Source organism: Lissotriton vulgaris, chromosome 6, assembly GCF_964263255.1.
Source record: "Lissotriton vulgaris chromosome 6, aLisVul1.2, whole genome shotgun sequence".
NCBI classification, from domain to species: domain Eukaryota; kingdom Metazoa; phylum Chordata; class Amphibia; order Caudata; family Salamandridae; genus Lissotriton; species Lissotriton vulgaris.
Window position 1 is genome coordinate 500,601,770 of NC_141694.1, and position 16,348 is coordinate 500,618,117.

Genomic DNA, 16,348 nt, shown 5'->3' on the forward strand with positions numbered 1-16,348 from the left:
ATTGAGAAGCAGCCTTCTGACCACAACTGCGCGAAGGGACACTAAATCTGGCTCAACAGCCTGCATTTCTGGAGGTTGTGGATAAAGAAATACTGCCACTCAGCGAACGGCGGTATTTAGCTAGAACTCCGTATTACACGAGTAACGCAGTGTCGCCAAAATCCATCCATTCTGCGGAATTCTTAAAATAGCAAGAAATGGAAGTCCAATATTATAGACCCAATTCACATGGAATTACATTTTACTGTGCTTTATTCCTCTGGTGAAACTATTTTTTAGGTTTTGGCTACAGACAGCTGTTTGTTGACTGAAATACTTTCTCCAACATTTATCATGTAGTTAGTAGTCTTTGGGTCAGCCCTATGGCCTTTCCTGGATGCTCTGCTGTCCATCGCTGGTGTTGTAGTGTAGTTCCTATATTCCCAATAGGCTCTTGCGCATTGGAATATTATAAACAGCAGTGTAGACGTAGGACTGAGGTCGACAAGGTCTCTACTGACTATATTAGACTTAATTAGTTTCGCCAGCTAGCTCAGAGTTCACTAGAAACTTTCTCGAATGTTCAGGAAAGAGTTAACTCTCCGGATTTAGACAAGAAGGGATTAGCTTTTGGCAACCATACAAACATGATAACTTTGCTCCCTCAGAAAAGAGTGTATCTCTAGAGTTGTGTGAAAACAATAGGCAGCTATTTCACTCAGTCAACCGTGCATACTTAGTTTCACCAGAGTGCAGAGAAATAGAGAGACGAGCGCTTTCAATAAAAGTTGGTATTTATTGAGCAGTCTTCTTTCTCATGCAAGAGAAAGTAATTGCCACAGTTGCAATACTTATCATAAAGTAAAGTGAGTACAGTAAAAGTAGTATTATGAAATAATACTGTAAAAACATTGATATGGTTTCTGAGCCATATGATACTTTAAAATATATACATACATAAAAACATTGACTAACGTTCTCAACTGGTGCTTCTAACTATGCCTACCCCGGTGTACCTGACCTAAGCCTAATACTTGGGAAGGAGTAAGTAAGTAGCAGTTTAAGTTAAGTTGGTTAAGTTGGTTTTGCCAAGAATCTGAATCAAGCATTCTCCTAAGGGTTTACTCAGCTCCGTACCTTGGTAATAGAATGCGGGAGGTCTGGTATCTCTTTCTTCAGGACTCTATCTCCCAGCAACCCGCAAGGGTGACTTGGCAACACCGGAGCTGGATTTTCTCGGCGTGAGAAAAAGCAGCTTCTCCAGCGCGTCAAAGGGGAGGGGCGGCTTCCGTGGGCTCTCGCATCAGCTGGGCTCTCGGACAAGTAGATAGCTGCTCTGCTCCAAACCACCGTGTGTTTGCTTAAGGCAACTGTTGGTATATTTATACCTGAAAGGTGCCGGGTTTGACGTAAGGTTGGACATAAGACGTCACTAAGAACTAACAGTTCTTTCTGGACTCCAGGAGTTCTTGTTCAAATCAAAACAAAAGCAGGGGTTTTCCCGGGCTGCTGGAGGCTTGGTTTGTTTAAAGAACGCGTTGTGCTCTCTAGGAGTCGATGGGAGTAGCCGTGCTGTGCTTTGGACTGCATGGGCTATTACTGAATATGGATATGATTCTTATGCCTCTATAGGGATATTATTAATTATAACCACAGAAGGGCATGAATCGGGAATATCGAATTAGGGTCCTAGATAGAAACACAACACCTACTCCACGGATTAATGTCCATCATTACTAAAAAACTAAGCAATAGTAAACATATAACGATGCATGTGTGTTTTCCAACCCACCCCAAAATACATATTTCGCATTTGAAATGGCATATGGTAAATACACGAAAATGAGTGTTGGTACTGTACATTTTTCAAGCAGTGTCATCATTCAGTTAAATGCATATATATATCAGCTGAATGAATTGCAAAAATTGAAATGGCTCTGAATACAGAAAAGAAGGTCGAGACCATTCCATCACATATTTATACAAAATGCTGTATATGTTCTAGAGCCTGAGGTAAAATATTGTCTCTAGTATCCTAAAAATAGAAGCTCTGGTCTCTAAGAATAGTTCTACTTTAAGCAGAGTACCATGTGCCAAAAAAAAAGGTAAATATTTTGGAAAAATGGAAAAAATAATTTCGCTTGCAGGGGAAAAAATAGTTCCAAATATTTTCAGTAGCTTTGTTTATCAAAACTGAAGGCCGAATTCAGAGTTCAGGGAACGCTGTGTGATCATTGTTTTTAAATGTTATTCTCGTTGTTAGGAGAGAACATCATATCAGACAGAAATTGGTCTACAACATCAGGTGAAAGTTCGACCAAGTTCGAAAAAGCTGTAACTGTGCAGTTTGGAGCGTGATTGCTATCATTGATGTTTGGATCAGCAATGCTCACAGAAGGTTGTACCTGTTTGGTGCTGCTTTCCTCTCGTACCTCACCGCCGTCTACTCGTAGTGGTGAAGTCTCAACAAATGCCGTCATCAGAATAGGTAGCCGCTGGGGACAACACGATGCATGAGTCGTTACAGGACCTAGCAAAGTATCGATATCCATTGGTACTGCTGATGGTAGAACAGACGTCCAACACACATTCTTCTCCGCATAGCAGACATCGAAGCACAGGTAAGATGCAATCCTGCCAGATTGGTCTGAATGAAAGAAACTAGGTAGGTTGTACTCAGATCTCTTAGCCGGGCCAATGCGAGGACCTTAGTAATACGGTCTTGGTATCGTATTGCTAGGATCGTTTCCTTCATAGTTGCTGGAGTCTTGTCTGTGGATTGGCTTGCCATATCAGAGCAGAAGGAACAAAAATAAAATTCCTGCCATGAGTCCCAAGATTAAGGGTAGGCCGCCAAAGACAGAATGGACAAAATTCGGGAAGATGCCCAGAACTGTTTCAAAGGGTGCTAACAGTCCAGAAAAAACAGTCTTAAATACATGTGCGATGCCACTGGTATCAGACATGTTTAAGATTTGGCTGAACATTTCTACGAAATGCACGGGGCAATTTGTCGATAAAAGAGAATGTATCTCTGCCAATGTCCTTGCCACTTGCAGATCATACGTTTCTTTGGATGACGTTAAAGACACAGTTGTCTGTAAAATAGACTTCATTCTGCTTAAAGTATCAATTCGAATAGAAGAGATATTCAAAGAAGGCCATAACGCAGCCCCATATCGGATTGCTGTGTGGATACAATACTTGCATACAGCAAACGACCCTGGAAGTTACGGTCATGAGATAGGCTTTCCCTGGCACCATTCCACAACAGCTGTGGTCACTCATTAAAACGTAAGTCCGGTTGCAAAGTTGTCTAAAAAATGGCTCTATCTGTTTTGCTGGCATGCCATGCAGGTGACATGAAAGGTTATTTGAAGACATTTCGCAGGCTCCATGCAAGTTAATACCTTGACACAGAAGTGTACCGTTTAGTGATTTTTTACAATTGTTACCACTAAGGAATACCTCCTTTTTCCCTTCACTATAACATCTGTGTGTATAAGGTAAACCCCAGGTTGATTTGATGTATTCTTTACCCAACCTTTCATACTGGCCCGCAGGTATATACTCTTGGCAATATTTAAACTGGAAAGTTGTTATCGGAATTGAAATTGTTCCGTGAATTATCCATTCAATGACAGATCTCTCTGACATTGTCAATGGTAATCTCCCATGTTTTTCAATGCTCAGAATCGTATAGTCTGCTCCTTTTTGTGCCAAACGGATTTGTTTATCAGTAATGTTAAAAATACCGAATAATGACGTTGTGTTGACTAAACGCCATGGTACGTAGCCTGAACGCAGATTTTGCAACGTCCAACCAAGTTGTACAATAGAATGTATTTGAGACTGACCATGTTGTAACATTAGTAAGTCCTGCTCTATTATATCAATAGCAGATGATACAAAGCTGTCCAATGAATATATTCTGGAGGACAGAGTCGTTAACCCATTGTCCACCACAGAAAGTGATTTTTCCAAATTTATACGATCAATTTCTCGTATTTTTTCTGCTGTTTCAATTTGCATTACTTTCCAAGCTTCGTTGTACGCAGCGTATATACCGGCCGCTATGAAACGTTTTTGACGCTGTTTGCGTGGTTCCAGTATGAAATCACGCAAGTCAGCACCGTCTTTAAGTAAAGTCAAGTGTTGCTTAATTTCAGCCAGCGTGGATTTCTGTAGCCACTCAAGGCATAGTTTCCCTACACTGTATGTTGTAACTATCCCTGGATGTTGTCTCTGGGAGTATCTTGGGTCTAGCCTGGTCATTTTGAACCCCTGTGTTTTGGTCAGGAATCTATCTTGACAGGTATTTGTGTCTGTTGGCCAGATCAACCACTTTTTCCAATCAGGATGTGTTCTGTTTTGGTGTAACATATGGGATACGTCTATCTCCATATCTGTAGTGCTATCACAATCAGTTATGGGTTTCGGAATAGACGGTGTATTTAAGTCTTTTATCTTAGCTAGGCCAAGACAAGTAGCTTGTTGAATTGTGTCATTCAAGAATATCATTTGTTCTGGGATCATGCAGGTCCTAAATAATGCTTCTAGGCCTTGTACTTGCCAATCTTTGGTACCCCAGATCGTTTTTGTTTCAATGTTGTTTTTCCAAAATTCGAAACCAAATGTAGACATTTTGTCATAACATTTTTCTGAATAAATCAATTTAGTATTTGTCAACATTGTTTCCATTCCTGTCCTAGTTAACATTTTAAAATAAAAAGTTTCTGGATCACTGTTGTTAAACCCTGAGAAGTACTGGAATTTCTCATAAAATGTTTTCGAGCTTTTTTTTTGGCGGTGTTGGACAGTGTTCCCATTGGTTATAAGATAAAACATTTCTAGGCTGTGCAGTTTTATGCAAATAGTGATCACCAAAATGATTATAACAGTATAACTCTTCGTAATTCGATGAACCCTGTAAGTAATCATGTTCTGTAAATTTGGCTGACATTACTAAATCTGACATCATATTATTAATGTTTTCAAAGTCCCAATCATCAGAGAAAGTACTTGGTGTCACAAAGTCACTTAATGAAACCTTGAACTGGTGTAGATACTTCAAGAGCTCAACCGGGCCAAAAATGTCATAATCAGTTCTGTCCCATGTTACCCCCGGGTATTGGATTGGCTGAGATGTTTACTGATGACAGTTCTCTTTTCTCTATGTGGGAGGATGTGTGAGGGTTTAGGACCAAGTTGATGTTCTGACTTGCTGTGTCCATTGTACTATATTTTCCATCAATGAATTTTCCCAAACATAGAACCATGATGAGCCAAAGCAGGAGAGTAAGTACACCTAACACAATCCAAAATTCAATCCACAGTGAAATCAGATATGTTTCTTTTAGTTGGAGAGAAAGTTCAATTACTTTGTCTTTGAAAGTTTTTGTTTCAGGCGTTTCTTCATTCTCGCTCGGATCTTCAGAAAAGTCGTCGAAATTGATGAAGTAGCCAGATGCAGTTCTGTCAATTGTTGGAATTATTTCCGGATTTTCATTTGCTTTTGCATTTTTCTTTGTTTCATTAGCATAGTCAGAGGCTACATCATTGTAGACGGGTGTTTCTTGACGAACTTTTGCAATTTGGGTTTCAAGAGGCACAAGTTCCATGGCATTATTGCATAGTCCTTTTTTATTCACTGCAGGTTTATCAAATGTGATTAATCTCTCAGTATGAGCCTCTTGGATTGTAGCAAATTTCAGTATTCTGCTATTTCTTGGGAGTCCACTGGGCCTACTACTTATTATTGGCCACATGATTGTGGTTTTACCAGGTCGATGGATACAACTCGGTTCTCCTTTTTACCAGCAAGGGGCGGTAATACAACTAATCTCGTTCCGCTGACAGCTAAGACAGGTACAGCTTTTCTGTAAGAAGGCCCAAATTCCTTCTTCACCGCGATCTTCTCTCTGACCAGATCCCCAATCTTTGGAATCCAGACAGGTCTTGCTGGGACAGATGTTTTTTCTTCAGGCGTTGTCGGCTGTTGTTTCAACTTTATGTTACTCAGGCTTTTTCTTGTTTCATTTAAATCCTGTAAAACAGCCAAACGGTCTTTGATATCAAAGGATTTTTCTTCTACCACTGAAGTGTGACAATCAAGATCCTGAATGTGCATTCTAGTACCGAACAATAGTTCGTATGAAGTGAGACCTTTTAGAGAATTTCTTGGCAGACTATTAAAACTACGTTGGACACTTGTTAAATGTTTGACCCACCCATCATCCGAACCTAATACCCTCGCCATTATAGATTGCTTTATGTCCCATTTATTTTCTTTCCACTACCGCATTTCCCTCAGGATGGAAGGGAGAAGAGTACCGCAATGCAATGCCCATGCTGTTCATGGCCTCTTTGTAAGCTCAAGAGCTAAACGCAGGACCCTGATCAGAATGTAACATGCCAATTGCGTATATACTGTTCTGGCATCAGCCGAGTGCTGCTGGTCTACATTTTTAAGTTAATTTTGTCCTAATAATTATGGGGACGCATTTCTCCGGTTGGATTTCTACATTATAGATAGCCTGATGCTTTCTAACAAAGATGTCCTGGCAGTTCCTGTTTGTGGGGCATTGACAGAGCCTACCTCGAGTTCACCGAGGCTCCTTCTGGGGAGTGAAGAGTGCCTGCAGGGACTGAAGGGGCGGCCTGGCTTTGCTCCGCCGCAGCGCTTCCGCATACAGCACTTCTGGCTGGCCAGGCTTGGCTCCGCCAGTCAGGAGCACTTCCAACTACAACCCCCAGCAGCCCTGAGGTGAGAGCGCCTCCCCTAGCGTCAGCGCCTAGCGCCAGGAGGCGCATAAGGGGAGAACTCCTCCCTCGCCCCGCGAGGACGCGCGCGGGACGCGCCGGGCTGATCCCGGGCAAAGGGCGGGCCCTCTGAGGCCCTCAGAGACCGCAGGAGACCGGACCGGGCCACCCCCCTGACATTTGCCACTCCCCGCATACTCAAGGTAATCATCCCATCTTGTGGACCTATAAAGATAACAGTGTGTAACAGGCCTGATGGAGGTCAAAAGTAAAAGTCGAGTGGCGGATAGAAAAACACCTATGCATACACGCTCAACCACAAGGAAACAAACATTGGCGCCAACCCCTTTACCTACTTTAACTGCAATTGATAGGATGCTGCAACAAACAATTGGAGTTGTTGTTAACGCTATCGAAAATACGGAAAGAAGACTATCTTTACCGGCGAGTATGTGTTTAATAAGTCAAACGCCACAAATTGTTAATACACATGTTAGCGTTACAAATGAAACAACAATGTCACATGATTCACTTTTGTTGGAATCATTTGCCGGTTTGCCAAGGTATGACTTAATCCAATCAGATGTACCACAACCTTTAGAACCTACTGTTTCTTGTACTAGGGAGAGTAGACTGTCTATAACACCTGACCTGTCAGCTAGCATATTGCCACAGCCCCTAACATATAGTGATGTGCCTGTAAACAATGGGGAATTGGATGGTCGTGATACTAATGCTGTCATTTCAACTGTACAAATTAGTGATATTAGTCTGTCAAGTAGTGAAACTGACTGTGAGCCTGTACCTTCTAAAAGGAAATTTACCCAAAGTCGAAAAAGGTTAATAATTAACAAACAGGCTAAAACATATAGAAGGAAAAAGAAGAGAGCTATACAAATTTTAGAAACCAACGAAAGAGAGGGTGAGATACAGCAGAACAGTGGAGGGAGACATGTAAAAGATACACAATTACTGGAAATACAAACTTCAACTAATGTCGAGGCACTTACAGCATGCCTCGAGAAAATGGTAAAAACTTATATTGCACCAGTGATGGTATCTCTAGAAACTCTAAGTAAAAAAATAGAAAACCTAGAGAAACTGGGCATAGCCAACTTGGATGTCCTAGAACACCTGGGCACGCAAGCCAGATCCCATACAACTAATGTAGATTCTGGGAACCAGAGCAAAAACAAATTAAGTACAATAAAACGTACTCCAAGTGTGCCCACTGTGGCGGGAAACCCGGTACCTTCTACAAGTGGAAGGCAGAGGCCAACAACCATCACCCCCAAGATAGTAGGTGGGCAAAAAGTAGATTGGGGCCAAAGAAACATCAATGACCCCACCTATAATAATAAGAGCCTACCCATACCGAGGCGCCATATTAATAATGTCATTCCAGCCACTATTAATTTGCCACCTGATTGTAGACCATTTGTAGCGATACTCGCTAATGTCCCCAAGTTGTTGCCCAACCAATTTGAAAATCAAGAAACCCTAAAAAAAATAACCCTGCATTGGTTGGTGAAAAATTGTGGTTTCCCAATACGAGGTGCAGAAGAGATTATAACTACACAGAGGGTAGGTTGGGTAGGACCAAATAAAAAGGAGATAGATGGAGACTGTATAATCATACATTTTAGGACTACAGAATGGGTGAGAGATTCGATCCTACACGCACCTATGCCATCGAACCACGAATATAACATCACGCTGTTCCCACTTGACTACTTTTACAGGAACCAGTCAGGAAGACAAATCACTACACATAACTTCCAGCATCCAAAAGCGGCCTTTATCAAGTATCCTAATGTTGTACCCATCTGTCCCCCTTTACTCCCTAATCTATATGACAACTTTTTGGTCCCAACTTCTAATAGATTTCAGTTGCTCAACTCACTTGAGGAGAATGACTGACTGAATGTCTTATCCTTGACCCCGCATTCTGAAAGCATTGTAACAGGTGCTACATTAACTTTGGAAAAAGAGTTGGGTGATGAAAGTTGTGTAAATACTATAACTGAGCCACAATTAACTTTACTAAATAATGTGTTATGTACAGGCGATGATATAGATAATGATATAGATAATAATTTAACTGTAACAAATGATAATGTTAATGTTACTCCGATTGCAAGTTTTGAAGCCTCACTCTTGTCTAACCACCCTGAAAGTACAGGAACCAGTTATGCTGACTCCCTTATAATTAGTACTTGGAATATAGCAGGAATTGCTTCGAAATTATGCGCCCCGTTTTGGGATAATTTCATCATATGTGGTTATGATATTATATGCTTACAAGAGACATGGCATACAGAACAAATAGAAGTTGAAGGTTATACCTCCTACACCGTGGCAGCAGTAGCTTCAAAAGCTGGTAGAGCTAAGGGAGGCCTACTGACTTTGGTTTCAACTAAATTAACGGAATTTAATGTTGGGGGACACTCTGTAGTTTGTCAGCATGCGTCTGTATTGCGACTAACACACAGTCATGGCAGGGACTTAATTATTGTAAACTTCTATAATAATATTGTGGGCCCTAAATGTGATAAGATTGTCCCCGACGTTGAATGCGCTATTGAAGCTGCAATTGTTCTTTCAAAGAACAATTTTGCAATATTGTGGGCAGGCGATTTTAACATCCAAGCCTGTAGACATGCTCGGAAGGGGATTTGTGGTCACCACGAGGATCATGCAGGGGGTGACAGCGTTTACGGTAATCATTTCCCGCACAGTAATTATGGCAGCGCACTGAATAACTTAATAGCCAAATTTAATCTGGAACTGCTTGAATGTACAAAAAACAAAAATAATGAAATATGCCCAACATTTAGGGGGAGAGATGCCCATTCTAATATTGACCATATTTTGGTGTCTAATGGTTCAGTTTTCTCCAATGTTTGGGTAATAGAGCAGCCTGTGAGTGATCACAACAGCATTTCTGTGGAGTTAATGGGCTGGGGCCCAAAAACCGTTGTGCACAGTAGAGCTGTCCACGGGATTTCTGCTGTGAGACCAAATGGTACGAGAATTAAATGGACTAAAATTGACTCTAACACATTAACAAACGATATTATTTGTAAATGTACCAGAGAGGTTGAATACTGCCTTGCACCTAATGTGATAGCGTCTGCCGTTCTCTCTAATTTTATGAAAATTACATGCACAGTTGAAAATTCCTTGTTAAAAAGAAACAGAAGGATTAAAAGAAATAAAACTCTGTGGTTTGACAAACATTGTGCCAAGACTCTGAAAAGGTTAAAAAGTGTACTTGATGTTAAACCCAGAGATAAATAAAGAGTCAGAGAAGAACGTATTAATTATAAATTGGCCCTGTCAACTAGGAAAAGGGAGTTACAGAACGATGCCTGGAATAAACTTGATATGGCCGTTGCAACTAAAAACCATAAACTCTTTTGGGAAACTATAAATGGCCGATTCTTAAAGAATGAAAATATTCCTGAGGTCAGTTCCCACGTCAGCTGTCTTGCATGGATTGCACATTTTTCTGAGATTTTTAATTCTGATTTTAATCCAGATGGGTCTACGTTATGTTTTAAATGGAAGAAAATGCAGTTGCTTTTAACTTTAAATGAAGTGACAGATGCAATTAAAAACAGTAAGGGGGGTAAAGCACCCGGGCCCGATGGGGTACCATGGACTTTTATAAACATGAAATATCATTATGGGCCCCAATCTTAACTCGTTATTTTAATGCAGCGGTGGAAGATAATTTACCACTGACATGGGGCCAATCAATTATTATACCCCTCTACAAAAAAGGATCCAGGTCAGAGGCAAGGAATTATCGTCCTATCTCACTTTTGGACTTGACAGTTAAAATCCTTAGTCGAGCCCTATTAGTGAGACTGGAAGCCTGGGCCGAGGAGAAAAACATCCTGTCCCCAGTGCAGTATGGGTTTCGTAGGGGAATAGGAACAATGGAGCAGTGCGTGAACCTGGAACTTATAGTTGGCAAGTATACCAAAGCTAAATCTGGTAATCTTTACCTATGCTTTGCCGACTTGAGTTCCGCGTTCGATCTGGTGGAACACGCACTGCTCTGGCCCACATTACTGGCAATGGGCGCCCCCACTGAAATTATCCACCTGCTTGCCCGTTTGTACAATAATCTATCAAGCAAAGTAAGGTATGGAACAGATGGTGAGTGCACCCCTTTCTTTGAAGTTAAGAGAGGCATCCGTCAAGGATGCGTACTCGCCCCCCTACTATTCTCTCTTTTCATTAATCATGTTGATACAACTTTAAGAATGATTAATGCAGATGCACCAACTATAAATGGTAACCCTATCCCAGTCCTTTTATACGCGAACGACGCAGTCCTCCTCTCTAGGACCCATAATGGACTGCAACATTTAATTAATCAATTCCACGTATTTATTGAGAACAGGAAATTGAGAATTAATAAAGGGAAGACGGTTACCATGGTTTGTGGTAAGAAACCAAGAAAACACAAGCCCTTTTTTTTTTAGAAGGGGGGAGATTAGAATCTGTTAACAGTTTCGGTTATTTAGGCATCACCCTTTCAGGAGATGGGAAATGGATAAATGAACAAAAAAGTGTTCTTTTTAAAATGGCCCGGAATAGAAATTGTATATTTAGATCTGCTGCTAAATCAGGGGATCGCAGAATTTGCGAAATGCTAACCCTTTTTAACGCCAGATGCATTTCTTCAGCTATATATGGGGCCGGAGTATGGGGGTACGATGCACAGAGTGCCAAATCTGTTTAGGGGAAGGAGAATGTGTTTTTAAAAAGATTAATCAGTGCTCCAGCTGCGGCTTCAACAGAGTTAATACATAAGGAACTAGATTTGTATTATGTTAATGATCTAATTGCCCTCCGTCCCCTGTCCTTATGGCGTTCAATATGGGCAAAGGAGGAAACAAAGTTTACGCAGGACGTAATAACTGATTGTATCAAACTTGATCGCCGATCAAATATTCCTTGGCTGAACCATATATATCATTGGTATAAAACATTGTATGGTCTGGACATTTTTAATGATTTAATAATGGACCCTAAATTATCAAAGCGGGAGTTGAAGGTCTCGTTTATGAAATATACAGCAGAGACTAGGATGGAAAAATATAATAAACAAAGTACATTCAATCTCTATCAACAATATAACATCAACGTAGGCTTCCAATTTTACCTTGTAACAGTTAGTATTCCCTCCCATCGATTTGTGTTAACCCGTCTTCGCCTAGGAATTGTGCATCACCTTGTGGCCTTCACTGTGCCTAAAAAACCTGGAACTTGTCTGTGCCCATGTGATGGCAAATCAAAACAGAGCACGTGTCACTTTATGTTATCTTGTACTTTTTATACCTTTTTTAGGAAATATTATTTGAAACCCATCTTTTTAAAATATAATACGCATCATTTACAAACAGCAATGAAACTAGTGTTTATTCTAGAGTCCCCAGATGTATGCTTTTATGTGGCCACATATTTTAAAATGGATTTCTGCAAGAAAATCAATTATTACATGAATCTTCCCAGCTGCTAAATGTACTATGCACTTTAAAACAAGATGCTGTTGACATCATGTATTCTTATGCTAATTTGCACACATATGTTTGTTGGATTAATTGCTGCTATTGTATAATATTCATCGTTGGAATGGCCTAGCATTTGCACTTTGTTACATTTATCATCATTTCCTGTGAATAGCCAGACTAGGTGCTGCTAATTGCATATTGCACTTTAGGAAGGATGCTGCAGAACTTTTCTTTGGAATTTCCAATTTGCACATATACTAATATAGAGACAATACTTAGCACTTTAACTGCATATTTGCACACAATTAAAGGTCGTATAATTGTCAATATTACAGTTAAATGCATTTTCCGAATGGCCTAACGATTATGTACTATCAATGCTGCTAAATGTTTTTATTTTTGAGCGCTATCTTGTTACATTGCTTTTATGGTAGCTTGCTTTAGTATTGTGTAAACTTTTATGTCTGTTGCTATATGGTTGTATTTTCTTTACAAACCGAATAAAGCATCTTTGAATTGTCCTGGCAATAGTCTGGTCCGGTTCACAGCTGCGATCTCTGTTGCAGTCTGGACAATTCATTGCAAATTTGTAAATGTGCACGCTCATTCCCGGTCACCAGTACTCTGATTGTAATTGTATTAGAGATTGCAAGATCTGTTGGTGCCTCGGACCCAGTCCCATGTGTGCGCTTTTAATCAAGAAAACTCTCCGGTTCGTGTTTGGAATTACTCTATCCCGCACTCCAGGGAGTTGAGCAAAAGGAACGGAGTTTGCATCAATTATGTATGTATTACTGAGTGGATAGTTGAGAGGTAATGCTGCATAATCGCCTTTTAATGAGGCTTTTACTGCCAGCATGGTTTCCCCATCTATGTGTTTTTCTGAACGCTTTTCAGTGGCTACGGAAGCCGGTTGAACCGCTTCCGCAGTGGTTGTGTTAGCCAATGAATTCCTTGCAACGTGAACTCCATCACGTTGATGACTCAGTACGTATATCATGTGAGTCTTCTGTAGTTCTTTCTTTAAAAGAACTACTTGTTCCCAAAGTGTTTATGCTTTATTGTGGCACCTGTGTCATCTTTGTAACCATTTTTACTCCATGTCTGCATGTCACTATTGTAAGACTTGACGCAGAAATGCGAATCGCACACTATTAGTGTCGGGAATTCACGATCGGCATTTTCAAGCGCCATCTTTAAAGATCTTATTTCAGCTCGCTGAGCTGAACAGTTAGAGTGATTCAGTTTTGGTAATCATCGGTTTGAGTTTACCAGAGCGCCAGCGACCTTTAACAATCGCGCACGCTGCATTGTAGGATTTTTCCTCTACATCGTAGTGTTGTGCAAATCTGTCCATGTAGATTACACATGTGTACTGTTCGAGAGGCAGAATTTCGATTGGCAGAGGATATTCTTGTTCGTATTCTAAATCATCTATTTTTTTCAGTTTCGGGTCAAAATAGTATTTCACGTCTTCTGTAGCAAGAGAATTTTCCCATTGTATCCATTTTGGATCTAATGCCACTGTATTCAGATTGCGGGGACTTGTTAATGCCTCAAGGGCTGATTCTGCTGTATAAACAGTTATTCTCTTGCCTTGTGCTAGGGCTCTTTCTTTTGCTACAGCAGTTTGAACCGCAGTCAGACTTTTTTCAGTAGAACTGAATTTCATTTCAGCTTGAGTGTACAAATGAGATTTGTAAGCTATAGGTACCGTTTCTCCCTCATTAGAGGTCAGGTATGTGAATCCGCATGTTCCTAGGATGACTCGGATTACAAGGTTGCGTATGTTTTCGCGAGTTTGTAATTTTGTTTTAGCTAACATGTCTGTTTGCAATGATCTCAAAATCTCTGTGTGTTTCTGAGTCCAATTGATTGGTTTGAAATCTGCTTTTATTAATTCATAGAGAGGTTTAACACTCTCCTCATAATTTAGAATGTATGTTCTTCCGAAATTCAGGAAACCTAGTATTGATTGTAAATTCTTCAGCGTTTTTGGTGCTTGGAGTACAGCACATTTCTCTAAGAAATTGTCAGCTAGGCTCTTGCCTTCACTTGATAATTCATAACCTAAAAATAGGACAGTTAGATTCGTAACTTTTAAAGTTGAATTTGTAACCCTCTGATGCGAACCCAAGTATTATGGTGTTCACTCTTTTTAAGTGAGTCTCCAGGTCATTATCTGTGAGATAGATGTCATCGACATAGGATAATGGCTCATCGTCATATATTTGTAGTAACTCTGTTACCCTTGCTGAGAATAATCCTGGGCTATTCTTGAATCCTTGTGGGAATCGGCAAATTTGTTTTTGTGATCCCATTATTGAGAATGCGGTCAAATACCTGTTTTCAGGTGCAATGTTTTGACAGAAGAATCCATTAGAGATATCTAATGTTGTTTTATATTTTTTGCGCACAATGTTATTCATTAGTGCTGCACTGTGTGAGTTTTGTACTGCAAAGGTTTTACAGCTGGAGTTAAGGAGTCTGTAGTCTAAAACTAGACAATATGAATCGTCTGGCTTGGAGACAGGAAACAAAGGATTGTCCATTTGTGAGGTGCATGTTTCAATCACCCCTTGATATTCAAATTGATCTAAAATCTCCTTGACCTGCTTTTTAGCTTCTTGTTTAACTGGGTACTGCCTTTGTGCAGTGGGCTGATTTTTTAACTGGATTTTGTGGTGAGGCGAATCCTCATCCCATCCTACATGATTTTTATATAATGCAGGAGCTTGGGCTACTGCCAATTTTCTTGCAAGTGTATATTTTTTATGAATTGGTATATGATTAGAGAAGGCAGGCATAATCATTTCTTCGCCATGAGGGCACTCCCTGACAAACTATGGTGGCCAGTCTTTTTCAGCTAACAGGATGTCATAGCCTTTTGAAAGGTTATCCCAAAAGAGACCCCTTACTTTCCTCGTCGTGTCCCCCTCTATACGCAATGTTATTTCGTATACTTTATGAGGTTTGCTAACCCTGGTGTCTGCAGTTTCCACCTGAATGTATTCATTCGTATCCACTGTCTCCAGAAGATTCATCACGATCTTGCGAGCTATGGTCACTTCTGCTGCGCTGTCTAGCATTGTCTGGGCCCACTCTCCGTTTTTCAGTTGTGTCCTCAGTATCCTCGGCAGGTTTAATTTTAATACTAGCTACCTTCTTTCTTGGATATTGTAATTTTTTACTTTGATGAGCAGGTTCCTTGTCTTTGGACTTGACGTGCTCTTCTCTGTGTTCTGACCGTCCTCTTCTTTACGATTTCTGTGAGGAAGTCTGAGAAGATCGAGAGGGACATGTATCAACATCTTGATATCTATCAGGTTTTTTAAAATTATCCCTATTTCTAAGGTTGTATCTTTTCTCAGAGGGCTCCCTTTGGGGAGACTTGTTTCCTTGGTCTGGAGATTTTTCTCTCCCTTGAGGAGACCTTCCTCTGGACTGGAATCGTTTTTCCCTGGGAGTGGATTGTTTATTACTATCCCAACTCTTTTTTGGAGTATTCAGATTATTTTTAATAAAGGTTAGTTGGGGTTTTACTGGTTTCCCACCCAAACTATCTCTTCCGAGTTCTTCATAGGATTTTTCTATGATTCTGGCAAGTTCAAATGGTTGGTCTGCTATATCTGTCTCCTTCAATTTCTGGCGGATCGCCACAGATGCTGCTTCTCCTTTTATGTTGGCTAATAATATAGCCAAGACCTGCTTGAAGTCTTTCAATAATTTCATACCCAGAGTTAAAGCAGGTTCTGCACCGTATTCATTTTGAATCTGTCTTAGTACATCTGGTATAACCGCCATAGACAGAACACCATGTGTTTTTGTGTATATTGAAGCAAAGACTGTGCCCCAAGTGTCACAGTCTTCCACATGTGGTGCGATCCCTATTGGAAGACAGATAGTCAGAATTCTGTGATTTTCGGTAGGAGTAGTATCTGGAAATACTGCCTCTATTTGAGTAATTTTCTGTGCTAACCAGAATGGAATTTGTTCCCGTTTTGTGAGTACTTTACCAAGACATGACTGTATGTTCTGTGGTGTAATTTTGTTCGTGTTCCCCTGATGAGGGGTCGGCT

General features: G+C 40.5%; 1 protein-coding gene across 1 annotated transcript in view; it reads right to left on the bottom strand.

The window, feature by feature from the left end:
* The window catches only part of LOC147707491 (CD109 antigen-like), an 871,995-nt gene that overhangs the window by 265,959 nt on the left and 589,688 nt on the right, over positions 1 to 16,348 (bottom strand). The window lies entirely within an intron of this gene.